This window comes from Anthonomus grandis, chromosome 11 (genome assembly GCF_022605725.1).
Source record: "Anthonomus grandis grandis chromosome 11, icAntGran1.3, whole genome shotgun sequence".
Lineage (NCBI taxonomy): Eukaryota > Metazoa > Arthropoda > Insecta > Coleoptera > Curculionidae > Anthonomus > Anthonomus grandis.
Genome location: NC_065556.1, coordinates 18,543,655 through 18,565,246, shown reverse-complemented (window position 1 = coordinate 18,565,246; position 21,592 = coordinate 18,543,655). Strand labels below are relative to the sequence as shown.

At 33.9% G+C, this 21,592-nt stretch overlaps 1 protein-coding gene across 4 annotated transcripts in view; it reads left to right on the top strand.

Annotated features, from left to right (window-relative positions):
* The first annotated feature begins 7,144 nt into the window (after window positions 1-7,144).
* LOC126742535 (fibronectin type III domain-containing protein 5-like) overlaps window positions 7,145-21,592 on the top strand; it is a 183,128-nt gene continuing 168,680 nt past the window's right edge. For all 4 annotated transcript variants that reach the window (XM_050449188.1, XM_050449187.1, XM_050449189.1 and 1 more), the window contains exon 1: window positions 7,145-7,399. The gene's annotated coding sequence lies outside the window, so the exon portion shown is untranslated. The remainder of the gene's footprint in view (window positions 7,400-21,592) is intronic.

Sequence of the window (21,592 nt, the reverse complement as noted above, 5' to 3'; positions counted from 1 at the left end):
TCAAAGCCTCTTTATAGTCTAGAAAAGCTTCAAGGGCAATTTATTTTTGTCATTTGCGGCTTCTATTCTTGCTACTAGTTGGTGTAGTGCACGTTTGCAAGATCTGCCTGATTGGTAAGAATGCGGGTTTTTATGTAGGGGCTTTTCCTGAAGAAAAGTTTTCCTGACATGTCTTTTAATTAGTTTTTCAATTTTTCCAGGCCTAGATTCAGCGTGAGTTGCCTGAGCTTTAAAATCGTATGTCCGCAGTATACCATATTGAGAAGCCTCCTTGCCTAAGCTCGGTAACTTCTGTTCCCAGCGGTCCCTTTCCCTCCTTAATTATAAAGGGGTTGTCTGGCTGTGAGATCTTGGTTTTGTTCGTTCTTAGTGCCATAAGTTTAAGTTCCTATTTCCAGGCGAATGGTGGATAGTACCCTTTTTGTTCCTGATATTAGCTGGCTTAGCCCTTAGCTTAGGGCAGCAATCGGTGTCGTTGACATCTCCTGCAATATCCAGACGTGCTGTTTTCATTCGATGTTCGATCGCATTTTGATGCATGCTCTCTATAATATATTATCTATCTATAATATATACATAGAGACCATGTTCCGGAAGGGAAAATCTGGAAGAGGGCACTATAATTAATGGCATTCTTAATTCATTAATAATATGCAATTCGCCGACGAAACGATAAGGGTCGCCACATCTCCAGATTATGATGGATCTTATAGTCTATAGATCTACTGACGATCCTTCAAATTAAGAACCAGGATGTGGAACAAGTGCTGGCCGGTAAAAAGCTTGCAGCCCTCATTAACGAAAACAGCAACCTCGAAATGGAAATCAGATCAGGTATAAAACAAACCACAAAGACTTTTATCTCCATGAAAAACCTCTTTACCAACCTAATAATACGGTTACGTGTACGTATATACCCTGTTACCTGTATCTTGCCAGTGCTACTCTAAAGCTCCGACATTCTTGTGACATTCTGCTAATCAAAAAATGTTCGGACTAATATTTAGAGATATTTTCAGACGTGCGATTTCACGCACCATTACAGCCAATTGGATTGTCAACCTTCGTAAAGAGACGACGTCCTAAGAAGAAGATGATGCTGAAGAAAAAATTATTTCAATTTTAAATAGATTTTTTTTCAAATAGCTGAAAATACTAATAAAAGAAGCAAAAAAGGGAAATCAATAATTAAATTTCATAGTGTTGGAAATATGGCATTTTTGGGTAGTATCATTATATCGAGATTTTTGAAAAATGAAAGTTTAAAGTGCTTAAAATCCTGAAATATGAAAAACTAATAGGAATATTTTTATGAAATTAAAAGTAGTAAAATATATTTTGGATTCAAATTGGTTCAAAAAATAATGTCAGGACTATTGGCAATTTTGAAAGTAGCGTCTAAGATGAATATCTGATGTAAAAGTCCTTAAAATCACATTTAAAAATTAAACTCTTCACCCTATATCTCAGAAACAAAAGAAGGTAGATTATTTTTCATAATTTAATGATCAATTTGGAATGGAAGAAACTCACCATCGAGTCTAGTTATTATTCAAGAATTTCAATTTGGGTAAACATTTGATAAATGTAGTGCAATTCTTTATTTATTATGTTTGAATATTTTGTTGTAAACTTTTCCATATCTTGGATAATGTTGATACATCGAAATTATAATAAATAAAAATCAGGCTAAAGAATTTATTAATTATTTTGAAGAGCATTTACAGATCGGCGCACTAATAAAGAACATATTGTAATATTAATTCTTCTTACATTTTAAGTATTCCTTAAAAATATGAAAGTGTGTAACATGTAAACATCAAAACCCGTGTAATAATAATTAATATATACATACGGCCATGGTCTTTCGTGTTTTTCATTTGTAAGCGTGCAAGGCATCGCAGCGACCACATGATCTAAAACCCTTCGACAAGAATTGACCGCTCGCTTTTCCGCATACTACCGCCTGTCGACTTTCCGAAAAGCTCGACAGAATGATGAGACGCCCAAATAAATGGAAACTTACATGCACGGATTTGTTTTCTTTTCTTATATTATCATCTATCCTAACGGTATGTCTCCCTGATGACCAATTCAGATCTTAGTTTCAGCCCTCTGTTATCCGAAGTTCTCGATCTTCAAGCTCAAGGATGATCATTTTCCATACTTTTTAACCTATCTGATGTCCCATGTATAGACAATTTGCCTCTGCCAATGATTATCAATCCATTGGCTACTTAATTAGTACATCTTCATGACGCGTATGCATCCTTATATGAAGATTACTAGAAAATTCCTATCCAAATTAGCTCATACGTCTAAACCCACTCAATGACTCAGCCACGTTTAGGACTAAATGGATATCGGTCTAAAATAAAAGATTCCTTCTTGGCAGTTAATAGTACCTATCTTCCTAGACCCAAAATTCTTCCCAAACAGCAGAGGATAAAAAACGCAATCCTAAAAATGGTAGAAGAACGCAGGAAATGCAAGATCCGAGGAACTAAAACAATAGATAGCAGACTGTGCGCTGAAGCGAAACGATTCTCCTACCTTGACGATAGTTTTTATCTCCAAAAGAAAAATCCAACAAATTGCGGGTGTGCACAAGCATAGCTATCATGCTATAGGTACATAATTTTCAGGATACTTCTGTCAATACATTTGAAGAAGACCCAACACAAGAAACAGAAAATGAATTTCCGCTCGATCCTCCAACTACAAACCAGGAACCAAATTTACAAGCAACAGCTGAAAAACCACAGCCAGAAAATAAACGTACAAAACAATTGGGTGGACCTCCGATCCGCAAAAGGAAAATGTCCCCAAACATTTTAGCAGTAATGTGTCTAATATTCATAGAGTCTTAGATAAACTGGACGAAATTAGTAGACGGAGCAAAACTGTAGACGAAGATGAATTTAGCACGTTTGGAAAACTGATAGCAACTCAGTTGAGAAACTTACCTCTGTACAATACACTGGTGTGTCAAGAAAAAATACTGGTGCATATGTACAAGGACAGAGCAAAAGCTATCATGAGTATAAAGGACAACTGGAGAACAAGTAACCAATAAAAATTAATCTGTAAGTATCTGGAAGTCATATAGTGCGGTCATGTTTAACGACAATACATCTTTGCGCAAATGGAAAAAAATCCAACCAAAGGTCCAAGAATTTTAAAATCAAAAGTAGTTCAAGCCATCAGACAGAGAAGCCCAGAAAAGCTTTTGGTCCGGATGAAATGTTTTCAGACACTCTAAAACTTTTAAATGAAGAGAGTCTAGATGCATGTGTCGGACTATTCAATAAAAGCACTGGAATGATTCTGGAAGTGGATTTGGTGCTAGAGAGGCTATTTTTATCCAATAATCTAGAATTGCCTAGATCAAGGCGTATTTATATGCTTTATCGACTAAGAGAAAGTATTTGATAATGTCTGGAACAATTAATTATTGCAATATTTGAATAGTTGGAATGACTTGAATAGGTATAATAATTTGCAACCTCTATCGGAACCAAACCGCGGAATTACGTCTTCCATGTGGAAGTGAAACAGAAAAATTACCAAGTAAAACAGGAGTAAGACAAAAATGCATGTTGTCACCAATGATATTCAGTCTGTACGTGGAAAGTATATTTCAGAAAGCACTTGCGACAGGCACTTTAGGAATGAAAGTTAATGGTATTCTTCTCAACAATATTAGATACGCTCATGATACTCTGTTCTTGGCTGAGACTTAAAAACCGCAAATGATGGACGCTTTATGAAAAGACCAACTTTATGAAAATTTGTAAAAGCGACCTGCCAAAGTGAACTATCAATGGCATTGAGCATATGGAAGAAATACGGACATTCAAATACCGAGGATGCTACTTGAATGATAAGTGGGATTCGAAGTTAGCCATTAGGTGATCTATATATAGAACAAGCGAGACTCGCATTCTTACGTTTACATCAGTTTTTAATTGGCCACCGACTTGACTTTAAATTAAGACTCAAGATGTTCATCTATTTGATATGGAAGTCTTTCTATTTGGCAAACTTTGTTAGAAAAGCTTAAAAGATAAGACGCGAGAGGTCTTATTTGCCTAGCAGGAAAAGAAAAGTGTATATAATGAAAAAGTAAATAGACAGAAATGTCCCTCTGACCTGGCTGATGTCCTTATAAATATCTTACAGGGCAGTGTCATAGAGCACCTCCCGTCTACCTACTGGTAGTAGTTTTAATTTATATACTGCAGTGTATTTTGTTCAACTCTTTTAAGCTTGTTGATGAAACGTCATATGTCACCTCATGATCTGTACTGTAAACAAATTAATTTGGATTTGATTTTTTTTTTAAACATAGAAAAAGTCCATGATATATGCTCTTCTAAAAATGAAAGCGACATGTCAAATATTTTATGACAGTAAGATGATAAACCAAGATATAAGAGAGTAAAGCAAGAGATAATTCGTTTAACTTTAAGCGGCTCCGAGACTAAACATATTATTAAACAATATTTCATATTGCGCAATATTATTGACTGTCTGGATAATATTGAAATATTGTGCAATACAATATGTATATTGTACAAATCAAACGCCCTTTGATATTTATTGTGCAATCTAAAAAAATCTGTCGGTAATATTGCACGGTAATTGTTCTGTGTCGAGCGTTTGTAGGAGTGTAGATCATGAAATTGGTGAAGATGACTTCAGAGGAAGAAGAGGAAAGGAACTTTAAATGTACAAAAATTTGCCAGCTCTATGGAATGCGAAGTTGAAGCATTATAGTAATCGACAAAAGAAAAATTAGCAGTAAAAGCAGTTACTTCGCAAATACAGAGAGAAATATCCAGAAGCGGATAGGTGTCAATTAGTAAAAAAATTACAAATTGACATTACGTACAAATTTCCGAAAAGAGTTGAATAAAGGATAGTGAAAAAAGTGGAGCAGTGATCGATAATACAGCGGAACCTACATTATGATACTTCGATAAAATGAGCTTTCTTAAAGGTTCGGAAGTGCCATGTAAGTCGCAAAGCTATATGAGCCTGGATAACGAAGAGGCAAAAGAGAACATTGAGAGGTTTGATACGGGTGATATCACTAATCAAGGCAATGTAAAAATTTTTTTATTTTCATTTATTCTAAATATCCGTCATAATATTTCATATAAACATTCTTTGCCATGAAACCTGACCTTTATTGTTAAAGAAATTGCAGTAAGTATTGCAAACCTGTGGCACTGCCATTCGTCCTCCAATTTCTTTTCACAATTGTACCAGAAGCCAAATCTTCAGTATCTACGGAACGTTTAGAAATATTTATATACTGTTGATTTCTTTTGAGATAGTTATGCAAGTAACAACATGTTTGAAGTTTATCAGGGGATAGAGGGATGCATCTCTGAAATACACCAAATCTAGAAACTAACATGCCAAATGCATTTTCTACTGTACGCCTTGCAGGACAAAGTATATAATTAAGAATTCGCTGCTCAGCTGTTAATCCGTTTTGACTGTAAGGTTTCATAAAATTTTTTGTCATTGCAAATGCATGCTTTCCCACAAAGACATGTGGTAGTTTTTACTGTTCGGTAGTTCACGCGATTCTGGAATTCATAGTAATTTGTTAGAAATGATTTGTCTGATACCCTTCCATTTATACCAGCAACAACCATGATAAATTCATAAATCATTTTCTTCAGCTTGTATTTTTGAAATCTACAAAAGAACATAATGTTAAAAATAAAAGCGGAATAAATACCTAAATGTAAAGAGTATATCAGATTTATGCTATAAAATGATAATATTAATTACTTTTTCTAATATATATTTAATATTTTGTTACAGAATGGAGGTTGACCATCTACAAAGAAAAAGAAAAAAGACGATTCAGAAAAATTAGTTTCGTTGGCTTCGCCTTCGGCTTCTAGCTTGGATTACCAAAAAATCTGTTGTGCATGATCTGTTGGACTTAAGAAAATACAAGCTTTCCAACAACTGTTTACAAAAAAAGCAATAAACGACATTCTATTTGATACTTTGGGACAAATGGGCACGCTACATCGAGACTCAGCAAGAATGTTAATGAAGATATTTACAGAATGTGTAAATTATTGCTTATTTGACTATTTCTTGCACATCTACTCGATCACACGTACATGTGCACGTTCAGCCCTCTGCCTCAAAGTTTCAGTGTATGCTAGTCACATCACATCACGACATATAATTGCGTACAGTCTCTACAGTAATTAATGCTACTCAACAAGCATTTTTTGGCAAATACTAAACCACTACACTATCCAATATAGCGATGCTTTTTTACAATTTCAGTAAAAATTAGATAATAAACATATTATTTAACTAAAAAATTGTTATCGTTATTTTATGATTGACAAACGCTGAGTTGCAGCAATCCCATCTCGCAAATGAGTGTTCTTTTTCTCAACAGCAAGAGTCCCCAGTTCCAACAGTTGTTTAAATTTTATAGCATCCATTCGCAGAAAATTCCAAAAATCTTTTGGCTCGGATATTTTTAGATCATTCAGTAAATTTTTGCGATTTTTATTTTTCTGAATGCATAAAATCCAATGCAATAGCAATACAACTTTCTTCATTATCAGCACACATGTTTTTTGATCAAAAGGTAAACTTCAACCAAAGACTGCACAATTAAATTCTGCAATATAGGGCAAATGTCAATATTATGGCGCAATATTTTTGTGCAATAATATTGATAGTCTAGGGGCCGCTTCACCTCCTTCTTCACAGCTACAGCCAATAACCAAATCAGAATCGAGCCAACCAAATTCTCTGAAACTTTAAGAAATTGTGAATAAGATTTTATCGAAGATCTAAGATTTTATCTCCAGATTTTCATCAAAAATGTCATTATTAAAAAAGACATTCCACCGTCAAAAGAAAGCTACTGGTGACTTCTGATGACCATATCCAAACATTTATGGAGTTGCAATACAAATGATTTGCTCTCTACAAATTCCATGAATGTCATATTGATTGTCATCCAAAATTGACGATTATGGATATATTCTTGGAAAGGTTCAGTCTGTTAGTGTATGTTCATCCAAATAGAGCCGACGCCGGCGTCGTTTTTCGTAATCGCGACGGCACCGTCCAGTTGTAACGCGACGCTTGCACCGCGACGTCATGTGAACCCCCTCCACACTAAACTTCTAAAGAAAAAAAATAAGGGTCGTATTTTGAACCTTTACGCCTCCGTACAATAAAATTAAATTATACGTCATTAAATGATGTGTACAATTTAATAGCAATTCGAAGGACATTTAATAACTTTCTTGGAAATTTCCGGTGCCAGTTGCCGACCGAATCGAAATACTTTAAGTGAAATTAAAATCAATTTCTGGAACAGTGTTCCATATACCTAGCGGTAAGTAATGCCGATTTATAAATAACTAATGCCGCTTAAAGTGTATTTACATTTACGCGAGGCAATGCGCTATTTGCGCTACCTTTTGGCATAGTTTCAAGTTTACATTGCGCCTTTTTGTATATTTTACAAAGCCCGGGAAATATTCGCTCCGAAACGTCGATGGAAATTGAAACTGAATTAGTCTTATTAGGTCAAAGGAAAAAAACGGTTTGTTTGTACTCAATATGTTCTAGGGTATTAGTGGGTTGTTGAATAGTTTAGTTCTTGGTTTCCGGAGAAAAGTTCTGGAAATGACCATAAATATCCATATTTTATAATAATTTATAATCAGTATTATTTGATAAAAGTTTCTTTTTTATTTGAGGAACCTTGAAAAAGTAAGTTGAGTGGTGACTCAACTAAACTCACTTTAGCCAAAACTAAGAAACATCCTAGCCTCGATGATGCTTGACGCAATAAACTTTCTTTAATTTTTCAATAATTTGGCATCGAAGTATGGGGTCATTCTCAAAATGTATGGACATATGATGTGGCAAGGCTTTAAACTGAATGGCTAAAATATTAAAATATCCAAAGCTGCTTAGTTAGCTACTATGGACCACACCAGTTTGGATCTTTCCCAGCTGATGCCTTTCAGTTAAGGTGATCCGGGCTCCTTAGAAGTTTAAAACATATCATGTTGATTCTGGATATATCAGCCTGGAAAGCCAAGTCTTCTTTCCAGGCTATAATTTGCCAGTGGCACTGAATAATCATCCTATAAGCAAAACCTGCACATGACATTTTCTGCCAAGACAATCTCATGCAGCTGATATTGCAATCGCTAGATGTTGCGCAGTTTACTTCGCTATCAAACGTTTTATACTAAATCTTCCAAATACATCTATCACCCTCTAAGCATACTTTGATATAAATGCCTTGCAATAGCTAAGACTTGCTATTTCTTCTAGTGTTTTTCTATTATTCTGATAGAAGTTCTGAGTTTTAATATCTCCTAAGCAATGCCTAAAGCTGGTTTTCGGCGAAAAAGGTTATTCTTGCACGCCTTCATTTCGGCCAAGTACAGTGTGATCTAGAAATCATATTAAAAGAGTATTTCTCACCACTCACACTTTCTTTTCATTTAATATTATGATTCTAGCGCTTTTAGTTTTATCTATCTAGATGTTTCAATGATTTTGATTTTCAGTTACTCTTCTTTTAGCAAATTGAGATAAATTTCAGAGTTTTGGAATATATTTCGTTCTAATCTACTAGCACCTTTTAAAATCAAACAGAATTCTACAATTAGGTTCTGCTCTCAGGTAATGATTGATGACCACATTCAATAATGTAAACATTTGACGAATGTTATGGTGAGAACTAAATTTGTAGTAAAACTGTTATATTCTAAATAAATTCCATACATTTTTACAATAAAATGGAACACTGGATATCAATATTTGACTATTGTAGAAGTATTCTTGGAAACTGGAGTATTCCCAGTTTAAGCCAAACAGTTTTTCTGACTACATACTGATGTTAAGAAGCCATTTGATGCATGATACATACTGCATATAGGATCTACAGTGCTGGTCGAGCAAGCGGCTGAGTTTTTTACGGCAGTTTTGACTTTATTAAGTTTTCTAAGGATACGCTTTCCAGTTTAGTATTTTTTCCAAAGTCATTCTCAGATATTTGGCTTCCTGTTTAGTTCCGTCCATCTGGTAAATCCTAGAAGTATTTTGTGTGAATTTATATGCCTCCCTTTCTACGCGATCTTTGGAGGATGAAATTTTGTACATTTAGACAACTGCTGAGGAGATAAATTCTGTATATCCTTTAGCTAATATTACTAGATCGTCTGTATATGCTTGGACTTCATTGTTGCAAAGCTAGATAATGGTGAAAATAATGATTCTTTTTAGAAGTCTTCAATTTTTCTCAGATAAATTAAATAAGAACGGTTTGTTCATACTATTATTATTGTTATTCCCTTAATCTCGACCATAAATACTAGTCGGCCTTAGAGCTGCTTTATTACACATTCTTCTGCTCAGGTATGAGGATTAAGCAATTCTTTGTGGTAAATATTTGTTAGAAGGAAAATGCACGTTTGGTTTTGCATTTATCCTTTTATAAAAGTACCATTTTCAAGAATTTAAATGACGCATTATATTTTTTAAACAGTGCAAACATTTTATTGAAAAAGTGATTGTAGTTGACTGTTCCATGGTCAGAGAACTCTGAAGAAGTTTAAGCGGCTGCCACTTAATTAATTTCATTTCATTGAACTATATGGTCCAAAGGCTGACTTTACTTTTAGCTTATTCTACTACGTTGGATCCATAGATATAAATTCTGCCAACCTGGATAGAGAGAACTGTTTTAATAGTTCCTGGATTTACTGGTACATCTAGAATATATTATATTGAGACCCTTTCAGTCCATAGCAAGGCCTGCATATTCTGAGGAAGTTTTAAGTGGCTTCTAGTTGATTAATTTCTTTTCATTGAAACAGAAAGACCAAAGGTAGATTTTGTTCTTAGCTTATTCTACTTAGTTGGACTCATAGACAATAATTCCTACAACTTGGCTATTAGAGTTCCTGAGAACTGGTATCGAGTTACTACTACAACTAGCTTTAACAACATACATTAAGATACTTTCAGAATATGGGGTAGCAAGGCCAATAAACTTAAGGGAAGTCTGAGTGTTTGCTAGTTGACTAATTCCTTTTCCTTGAATCACAGGGGACAAAGGCTTTGGTTTGGTGGTTAGCTTACTTTATTGCTTTGCATGTTTTTTAGAGTTGCTACTAAAACTAGTTTGTGTTACATTAAGACCCTTCCAAACTATAAGACAGCAGAGCCAGGAAACTCTAGGGAGGTTGCCAATTGACTTACTGCTTTTCATTGAACCAGTTAGCTCAAAGGCTGATTTCATTCTTAATTTATATTAGTGGATTGGATCCATGGATGATAATTCTGCCAGTCTAGACTCGTTTAATGGTTTTTAGTATTACGACTACAACTATTTACTACTATAACTAGTGTTTACTACATTATTACCTTGGCAGATCTTGAGATAAGGCCAAAGATCTCTAGCGAAGTGTGAGTGGTTGACTATATCCTTTTTATTGAACCAGATGATCTAAATGCTGACGTTGATGATGTCGGTTTATTGCGTTGGATCTACAGATAACAATTCTGCCAACCTGGTTACAGATGGCTTCTCTGATAGTATCTGGAGTTCTTGCTTCAGTTAGTTTTTACTAAATTAAGATCTTCTCAGATCATAGGACAACAAGGCCAGAAAACCCTGTGGAAATCTACGTGGTTGCCAGTTGATTTATTCCTTTTAATTGAACCAGAATGTCGAAAGGTTGATTTTGTTGTAAGTTTGTTCTACTGCATTAAATCAATGAATATTAATTTTGCCAACCGAGACTACTTTGATGATGTTGAGAGTTTTAAGTACGATTAGTTTTTAATACATTAAGACCCTCCTAGATCATTGAGACAGCAAACCTTGGGCTAAAAAACTCTAAATAGTCTGAGTGGTTATCAGTTGACTGATTTATTTTCATTAAACTATATGGTTCAAAGACTGATATTGCTATTAGCTTATTTTACTACGTTCAACCCATATATAAATTAATTTCCAATTTGATTATATGGCTCTGAGGCTTTGATAGTGATAAGCTAGTTTTTACTGCTCTAAGACCTAAGCAGGACGAGAAAACTCGGGGGAAATCTGCGTGGTTACGAACTGTCTAATTTATTTTTAAAAGATCCAGAAACTGGTTTCGTTGTTAACGGTATTAGATCAATGGATAATAATTTTGCCAACCTGGACTCTTCTGGTGGTTTCTGGAGTTACTACTATAACTAGTTTTTACTACATTACTCGTTTCTCAGATATTGACACAGCAAGGACAAAAAACTGTACGGAAGTCTGAGTGGTTGCCAGTTGCTAATTCATTTTCGTTGAACCAGAACCTAAGGCTGATTTTACCATTAGCTTATTCTACTGCCGTCGATTTTTGGGTAATAATTTTGCCAATCTGAATACAGGACTCCTCTGACAATTTTTAGAATTATTACTACAGCTAGTTTTTGCTGCATTAAGACCCTTGCATACCATGGGATAGCAGGATCAGAATTTTTTTTATATAACTTGACCAGGGAACAATGAACCTCTGAGGAAGTATGAGTGGTATTATTGACGAAGATCTTCAGAGGCTCTTTATAGCAAGCAATTCATTTTCCTTCTTCTCGAACCTCTCTTCCTAGGCCCTTACGGTTTGACCACAAATGAAATTTTTCGAAAATAATTATGAAAATAAAGACAAATAATGAGAAGCAACAAATCATACAACGCTTTAAAAGAACAAAAAATAATTTGGTATTATTTGACATAATATTAGAGGACCAGAGAAAACTGTTTAATAGAAGTTCTACTGTGGTTACAGATTTGGTCAAGCAGCTCTTTTTAATTCAAATTGATATTAAATCTTGCCAAAAAGTCATTTGTTATAGCGTACTACAGCCAGTATATGAAATCTATGTGTTCAGTTGAACTTCTTGTATTAATTTGTTTTATTTGAAAATTTCTTTAACTAGTATTTTCAGATTATTACTATATCCTTGGTCTCTATGGAGTTGTATAATGGTAAAATTATGTTTATTTCAGCTTTCTAGAAATTGTTGATGAAAATAGGATTTTAATTACTCTTAATCAACTTTACCTACTATATATAAAATAAACAAAATTACATTAAAAAAAATCTAAACGAAGCAACGAATTATAACAACGATATTATTTTTTCCTCCATGCGTGCGGAAAGTGCAATCTCCTACATAGTTAGTTACACGTGCCGAAAGTTACTAATTTCATCACGTTTATACAAATTACGATTTTCATGTTGGTTAAAGAATGACAAAAAATGTGCACCGTCCATAAATGGAAACAAACACGAATTCAAATAACACCCAGCCCAAGCATTACGCAAAGCCATTATTAATATAATAATGCTTTAAGTAATTTGCCCTTGACCTATTTTATTTTATTGCCACCACATGGCAATGGCACATAAATATAAGATAAACCTGAATGTATTTTATAAAAGACAATTCAAGCGAATACTTTCAAAAGAATACGCGACTAAAATCACAGTAATCTTGGAATTTCTTTGGAATATTCTTACAGTTTGAATGGCGAATGCAAATCAGGATTTTAAGGCTTTTCATTCATCCCGGACATAAAAACAGCGCAGTGCCATTGCTTTAAACCGTCATAAAAAAGGAACCGTCAAATTCAGTTTTATTTTCCACTTTTTATGGTCGATAAACGACCGTTCGTATAACTATTTTTATTTGCCATGAAACAGATCCGACTTTTTATCTTTTTATTTAATCGCTTTATTTTCCTAATATATTTAGTTTATCGTTGATTTTTATTCTGCAGTAATTTCCTGATTGTTTGAGGTAACACAGTTTGGAGTTCGTTTGCGATCGATATTTAATAATTGAAAATCTTTTAAGGGATTTTCTATTTATATGTGCGACGTTTCTATAGTAACTAATTGTTAGTTTTGTATTCAGTCTTTTTAATGAATCGATAAATAATGATTATTATTTAGGCTATTCTTTTCATGAGGCCCTTATAGATTTCTTAAGGATTTAAGAATCTAATTTTCAGGCCTTTTAGCCATACTCTTTAAAAAAAACCAGAAAAAACAGTAAACCTAGCAACTTTATATCGTTCAACTACTCTCGCGTAATGTCTGCTTAATATGTATTTGCGGATAATTAAAAATAGACTGAAATTTTGGATAGCTATAGAAGGTAAATTTTCTACTACCCAACTTACATGTAAAAGAACTACTTACAACTTAAGAAGCTCTTCTTATTCTTTCTGAACACCTTCTTCCTTACATTAAGACTTTCCTTACGTATTATATTCTGTAAGATACAGTATTTTATTTTATTCCAACTTGCGTTTCTTGATGGTAAATATAATTTCTAGTTGCTTCTGGAAACGGGCAAGCACCTCGATGCTTCGGTTCTCTATCTACTCATGATGATGGTAGACGACGGTACCACCACATCTCGAATGCTTCTATTCGGCTACACATTGCTTTTGTTAAATTTGATGCTTCTATTCCATAGTACAAAATTGAAAATAGGTAGCACCGTAGTAAACGAATACGTAGGGCTATTGACAAGTCTCGATAAGTAAGAAACTTCTTCACGTTGCTAAATGTTCAATAATCATATTAGATATTTGAACTCCTGCTTTTTGCTGAATATGTGCTCAGGTTTGCTAAAAGCAAAACCATTTTTGCTTATAACCATAGCTTTGGTTTGGCCGATATTTAATTTGAGCGCTCTTTCTTCGTTTTAGCTACAAGCCTATCCAGTAACGGTTGTAAGTCATCAGCATTTCCAGCCAGTAGAACTATATTACATTGCAAGGTATTTATTACTTCTCCGTTGACAACAATCCAAAAAAAAATCGGCGAAAGTTTTTTTTTAGAGTATATGTTAAAGAGTAACGTAGAAAGGACACACCCTTGCTTTACACCTCGCTGAATGGAAACATACTCGGTAGCTATCTCCTCGACTTTGACAGCAGTAATTTGCTTATAATACAGATTTTTTATGACTCAAGAGTCTCTGCCATATTCTCTAAGTTCATATTCTGAAGGATGTTGATGAATTTTCTAGGGTCAAACGCCTGCTGGGAATCAAGACAACATGCGTATAAATCGGTGGACATGTCGTGGAATCTCTGTATGACCTGTATGCCGAAAAGAGCTCGTTCCTTTCAATCTCGTAGCGAAATTGAGGTTGAGTATCAAAGAGGTGGTCCTCGCACTTGGTATAAACGACTATGTATTATTTTGAGTAATATTTTAACGTATGGCTCTAATGAACATATTAGCATAATTTCTAATCATGCATTTTTACCCAATCACTTAGTATTTTCCCAGAAACATAGATGGTGTTTAAGAGGCTGGCCAATTTATCGATAGATCGGTCGTTGAAAGTCTCGACTTTTTCCGAATAGATATCTTCTGGTCCAGTGGCCTTTTCAGCTTTAGCTGTCTTGATTGCGTGAATCATTTCTGCGCATATTACTTCTGAGTTCTCACAGTTGCAAATGTTCACCTGCTAATGGTGGCTAGCGAAAATGTTCCTCGACATACTTCTTTCACTGTTCCAGCTTTTCATTAAGGTCTAAGGTAAACTTGCCATTCCTGGTTAATAGAAGTGTTACGGACCGATTATGTTTTTGAGTTCCAGCAGCATCTTTGGTTTCCTTTATGTAAATTGAAAGTGTCGTCTATTGCATCTAAACTTGCAATTTCGTAGCATTTTTGTATAAAAAAAGATGTAACAGATCCAACCAAGATCTTGTTTGTCATCCAAGATTTTATCGTGTCATTTTTTGATTGCTGCAGTTCTGTTCTGCTGATACTTGCAATAGGTGTTTTCATTTTGATCTACGCTTCCTCAGTGTCTGGCATGTTCTCGAGGTTCAATGACTGTATAGCTGCATTGATCTTTAAACCAACGTTGTCTCAGATTTCAGGAATATTAAGAAGTCTCATATCTTTAATATGTAATATAGCTACTAGGAGGTTGTGATCGGAGTTAACGTCTACTCCTGGATACGTTTTTTTACTACGTGTATGCTATTTTTGAACTGATCCTTGACCATAATGTAGTCCATCTGGTTTTTCATTACCCCGTCGACATCATATCAGAATTTGATTTCTATGTATACAAACTTCTTGCATTGTAGCAGTTGTAAAAAGGTGTCGCTGATGATAAAAATGTTCCACGCAAAAGTCTATCAAGCGGGCGCCGCGTTTATTTCGCGAACCTAATTCCTATTTTCCGACCGTCCACCCGCATTTACCCCTTTTGACTTTGTTGTTTTTAAAGTCTCCTAATAGTATAGTTAAATCTGAATTTTCACATGTTTTGAGTGCAACTGTCACAGGTTGGTATGCACGCTTGAACAATCGCCAGGTTGATGGGGCGTATAATTGAGGACTGATTTTTGGATTTCGCTATTGACTATCAGCTCGATGACAGTTCTGGGATACTAATTTGAAGCCTCTGCATTTTTTTGATAGTGTTGTGAGCCTTGCTTCAAACATGCTTCTGACATTCCATGTAGCTATTTTTAACTTTTTGGCCTTATGACCATTTTTCACATTCTATCTTTTTTACCCGGAGATCCGAGTTGAGGAATTTAAGCTCCGTATAATTTAAAATTGAATAACACCATCATGATGATTTTCTGAAAAATATCCGTTTGGATCTTTAATACAGTAGTTTCCTGTTGCTGTCTGCATTCACATTATTGTTAATTAATCCCCCTTCTGAAACTATTTTCAATTCCAGGGACAAAAACCCACCCGTAGCTGTTGGCCAGCAAGTGGTGACTACTTATTTCGACAGTTGCTTGATCAACAGAGCATCCTTGGTTATCCAGTAGGTACTTAGCATCATTCCTTTTATTCTCTATATTCAACTGTGACTTACGACCAAACATTCTAAACTTCACTATATGCCTAGACATCAAGGCCCTTATGATAGTGTTATTTGTAATATCCTGATAAAAAAATCAGAAAAAATGGATCTTTCCTTGACATTGATTCAGAAATTTACGATATTTACCATTGTCGTAATATATTTATTTAAATTGATGATAGGTTGATAGTTTCCAGAGAAGCAGGAATGTGTTTACCTCAGGGAAGTATCGTAAATCCTATGCTACATATAATTGATATGAATATTATGACATTTGCTTTACCAAAATTTAACAGCACTACAAGGAAGCTTTTCCATAATGCTGTCTTATGGTTAGAGGGAAATAGACTAGTGTTTTCAGGAAAAATTACTTTATATAACTGTAATCGACGTCAGATTGAAATTATAACTGATGTTTCCTTTGGTATTTTTACTATTTCCCAGAAGACTATGGTTAAATATCTAGAGCTATTCTTAGATGAAAGCTTACTTGGAAGGACTATATCTATTATTAATTGAAAAAGACCATCATCATTTTTAAGCATTGTAGAAGTTCTTGGGCGAATCTTTTTTATGTTTAGAATTTTCTTGTGTTTCCACGTGATTTATTTCCATCAACGTAGCTGTTCATTTTGCTATTCTCTTTTCTTTTTTTTCCCGTCACTTGGATTTTGTTTCTTATATTATGAAACTTATGTTCCTTCTGTTTTTATCCGATGGATCTTGTACCATCTTAATTCTTGCTTTATACTTTTTCTCATTAAGTAAATAACAGTCTGCACCAAATCGCACCTTTCTTTTTGTCTTTTGTTTCTCATCAAGGATTTCTTTGTTGGCTTCTTTTACTATGTCCCGTATTGTCTTCCAAGTATTCTCTACTACTTCTGTATATGTATTCCTCTGCATGCCAATTCTATTTTGTTTTGGTACTGATTTTTAACATCTAATTATTATTATTATTTTATTAGATAAAAGCCAAGAATTTACATTCTATTTATATAGCTCTATGAACTAAGTAGGCATTACAATATATTTCAATAAATCTCCAAATGTCAGTTTCCAAAAGTAAACACTAAAAATGTCCAATTTATCCAGACGATTCTTAAAACAGTTTACAGAAGGAGCAGCTATGACATCTCGGGGTAACGAATTCCAAACATCGAACACTCTATTAGGCAAAAAGATTTAACGTGCTTTTGTTTTATACATCTGTTTTTTTAATTTCAAAATGTGGCCGCGAAGTCTAATATCCCGATTTTCTTTAATTGTTTTAGCTTTTCGATGTTCTAGTACTATACTTCTTTTTTGTGAATTTTCTTTTTTTCTTGTTTCAACTAGTCGCAAAAGGTGATCTGTATCTCCATCGTCTTTTTTGCCAATTCTAAGGTCTATTACGTTTTATCTAATTTAGTGTCTACCAATACGTGATTCACCTGATTTCTCATTATACCGTCATTAGATATCTAAATATGTTTGTGTATATCTTTATGAAAGAACATTATTGATTTTATCAATGGGTTATTTAAGACTGTCAGTTCGATTGGCCTGATTCCATTTTTACTAGAAGAATCATGTAAGCTGTGCTTTCCGAATTGTAGTTGTGATGTTTCTTCTCTTCTTACTTCAGGTATATTCCTAGACATCAAAGGCGCTTATGACAGTGTTATCTATAACATCCTAATTATTTAAACATCATATTAAAATTGGAAACAATGGGTCTTCTCTAGAGATTGATTCAGAATATCTACTTACGAGATTTACCATTGTCGCAAATTATTTATTAGGACTGATGAGGGTTTGACAGTTTCAAGAAAAATACGAGTGGGTTTACCGCTGGGAAGTTCTATGTTATATATAGGGTGATTTTCAACCTATGCGCATGAACTTGGGAAATGATAGCTGATGAGTAATAATAAAAAAAAATGTAGTAAACTATTGTTAGTTTTGGAGATATCCATATTTTTTTAAACAAAAAACGAAAATGTTTTAACGTGTTTAATTTAAACTAATGTAAAGCAACTGTTCGAATTGTTTCCATTATTTTCGATACAGACTTGAGCTCGTCGAATCCATGAAGACGTACATGCACGGGCCAAACCAGGCTGTAGGCGAATTACGTCACTGGCAGCGTTTATGCGATGTCGTAGCTCTTGCTCAGTATCAACTTCGTTTACATACACCACCAAGGTCAGGCGAGCGAGGGGGCCACTCAACTGGACCATCACGGCCTATCCACATAGTCCGGGAAACACACGATCTAAATGTTGTCGCACTGATCGTGAAAAATGTGGTGGAGCACCATCATGAAGAAACCACATGTTCTGCCTAACGTTGAGATTCACATTTTCAAGGAGCACTGGTAAATTGTTGCGCAAAAATTCTAAATCTATCTAGGTCCGATGAGCATTCCGTTCAGAATTCCAGCCCATACATTTACAGAAAAACGTTGTTGAAAGTATGTTCTCCATGTAATATGCAGATTTTCCAAAGCCCAGTAATGAATGTTATGAAAGTAGAAAATTCCATTGCGCGTAAAATATGCCTCATCCGTAACCAAAATGTTCATGGTAAAGTTTGGGCTTAACTGCTGGTGATGTAACAACCACTCACAAAAGTGTACTCGAAGTGGCAAATCTCTTGGAAGTAGGGCTTGTACACGCTGCACATGAAACGGGTACAGCAACTCGTGCCTTAAAATTTGCCAACTTGTAGATTGCGATATTCCAAATCGCGCTGCACTTGTCCTAGTGCTAATTCCAAGTTGTTCTTCGATAACTTCTAAAATATCCTCCTCCAGATTTAGAATGTGCCTAGGTCTAATATCTCCTCCATCTTGTCCAGGCCGCGGCTGCAAATTGCCAGTTTCTCTAACCCGCTGAATAACACGTAAGAAAGCCCCATGTCTCGGGTGATATCTTCGGGGAAATCTTTGGGCATACAAATCAGCTGCTGCCACTGCATTCTGATGCGTTTTTCCGTAAACCAAAACCATGTCGACAAGTTCTTCGTTTGTAAAAATGTGCGTTATTACATTTGACGGTTTTATTTTGTTCGTGTGAAAATAACGATCGACAACGATCACAGCCACCATCAAACTAAGTACTGCTAAAGATTCCAAATAACAAATTCCAAACACTATGACTTGTTTACTATAAGTTGTTAATAAACCAAATTCGTCTGATACACGTTCTGTTGACATTTGTTTAACTTTATTTCGGAAACCAAAAATATTTTACTAAATTTTTTTCTCATTATTACTCATTATTGATCTTCATCTACCATTTCCCAAGTTTATGCGCATAGGTTGAAAATTACCCTGTATTATAATTTATACCGCAGACTTTGGAAATCTTTTTTATTAAAGGAGAAATTAAAATCATCATTGATAATAAATCATTGATGATAAAAAAGACAGAATAAGAGTGTCTAATAAAAAAGCCTTTCTATGAGGTTTGGTAAGAGAAAATGAACTAGTGTTGAGACCAGAAAATACGACTTTGCGTAACCTTAACTGACATCGAATTAAAGTTCTAACAACTCTAATTTTCATTTAAAAATTTAACTTATTTCTAGAAGATATCGGTTAAATATCTAGGGCTCTACTCAGATAAAAAGCTTACTTAGAAGGACCATATCCGTTATTACTGAAAAGGAGGGAAAACGGGACTAACATCGTTAGCAAAACAAAGGTAAAAACACAAAGTCACGGTCTCATCAAATGATGATGAGACCGTGACTTTGTGTTTTCGTTTGGTCTCTTATTGAAAAATGGATGATACGTTTCTATCTAACATCGTTAGAGCATGTAGTTACCAAGCTTATGTACGATTAAAAAATATTTCCATGGAGCCATTAATTTTGTTCTGAATTCCTGGCATACTTCTTTTTTTATAATTTCGTATATATTCCAATAATTTCCCATCTTATTCCAGAAATGTGAAAATCTGTTCTAAAGAATCTTTTTAAAGAATACAAAAAGATTATGATATAACATTTGCAAAATTAATCTACCAGAAAATATTTGCTTTAATTCCAGGCCTGTACGCCTCTTTCTGGTATTTTAATTAAATTTTATATATTTTGGATTATTGACTTATTTTTTTAGGTCATTGAGCTTATGTTTTTAAAGTAATTTTAATATTATTCCAGGCACTTTCTAAGCCATTTTCAGATGTTTTATATTATTTTCCGTTATATATTAATTCCAACCATTAGACGCAATTTTATAATAATTCATCTAGACAATTTAAGTAATTTTCAGATATTCTATTCAGACTATTAAGGTCATTGTCAATATTTGTTCCAGGTCTTCAAAACCATTTTACATTTTCTCTTGGTATTTTCTCTTGTTTTCCTTATTTTTTATGAATCGTTGGCAGACTTCTTTTATTATCACTTTTTATATATTTCAATAATTTCGCATTTTATTCCAGGAAACAAGTTTTCTTAGGTTTCTAAAAAATATAAAAATTAACAAAACAAAATAGGCTATAACTAAGTTACACATAGTTTTAATTTTAATAGATTTGGTGATGCCTATTTATGCCCAAAATATGTTTAATCTGACTTAACTTTTGAGACCTTGACTTGGGAGTTTTCTTTATTGTAATTATTGAAAAGTGAGATTCTTGGACATAATAGACTTCTTCTTGAAATACTTGTAAGTTTTTTACTAGTTTTTCCTTTATTTCAACAGGAAGTAATAAAAATATTGAGTATTCTTATTTGATAAATATTTTTTAAAATTTAAATCCCTGTATTAACTAATAATGTAATAGCCTTAAATCTAGTCCTTTTTTATTAAGCAAGAGAAAATATTATTATTTAAATATAGTAAACTTTTAAGGCCTTTTAGACGGATTTATATTATTTTTTTGACAATTTACGAGGAGTAACTTAAAAAAAAACTTTTCGGAGTTCTAAGTCTATAAAAGTAAAATCCCTCGAGGGCAACACTGAATGTGTTTTTAACATAAAAAACGAAAAAGTTTTCACAACTTATGAGTGGCATGGTAACACCCTCACATAGATAAAACTTTTTTTGGCATTCTTTATTTAATAGGTGTAAGAACTCAAAAAAATTGTGGTAATAAATAATGTATATTTAAATTTTATTACGAAAGTTATATTATTCATGAACCATTTCCTCAAAAAAAAAAAAGAAATATTTTATACTTACGGGTGTTATAAAAATGTATTCGTGACACTCTGACTCATAACGGTCCTCACGCTCCAACGCTCCATTCCAAGCAAATACATCTGGATTTTGGCAAAAGCAAGATTAATTGACGCTTTTATCGCATTTTTTCAAGCACACTTGACAAGCATAAAATGGCAGGCTTTTAGCTGGATATTTAATGAATAATAAGTTCTTTTCATATTTTACATGAGAAATTATGATGTAAAGTCTCCAGCCTGTCATAGAGTCAAAAGTTAAGAAAGGGAATAATTAATTAGGTGAACTATATATTAAGTTGTTTCAGTATTTATATCTATTTTTTTTTGATGCTTATTCAATAAAACATCATGTCTACCATCCTATCATTTCCTACATGCAACAAAACTTTTTTTAATTTTCAAATATTCTTTATTTTATTTTTGCCTTTAAACCGAACCTCATTTTGTTCTATTTATATTTTTAATATGATACCTATTCTTTGTC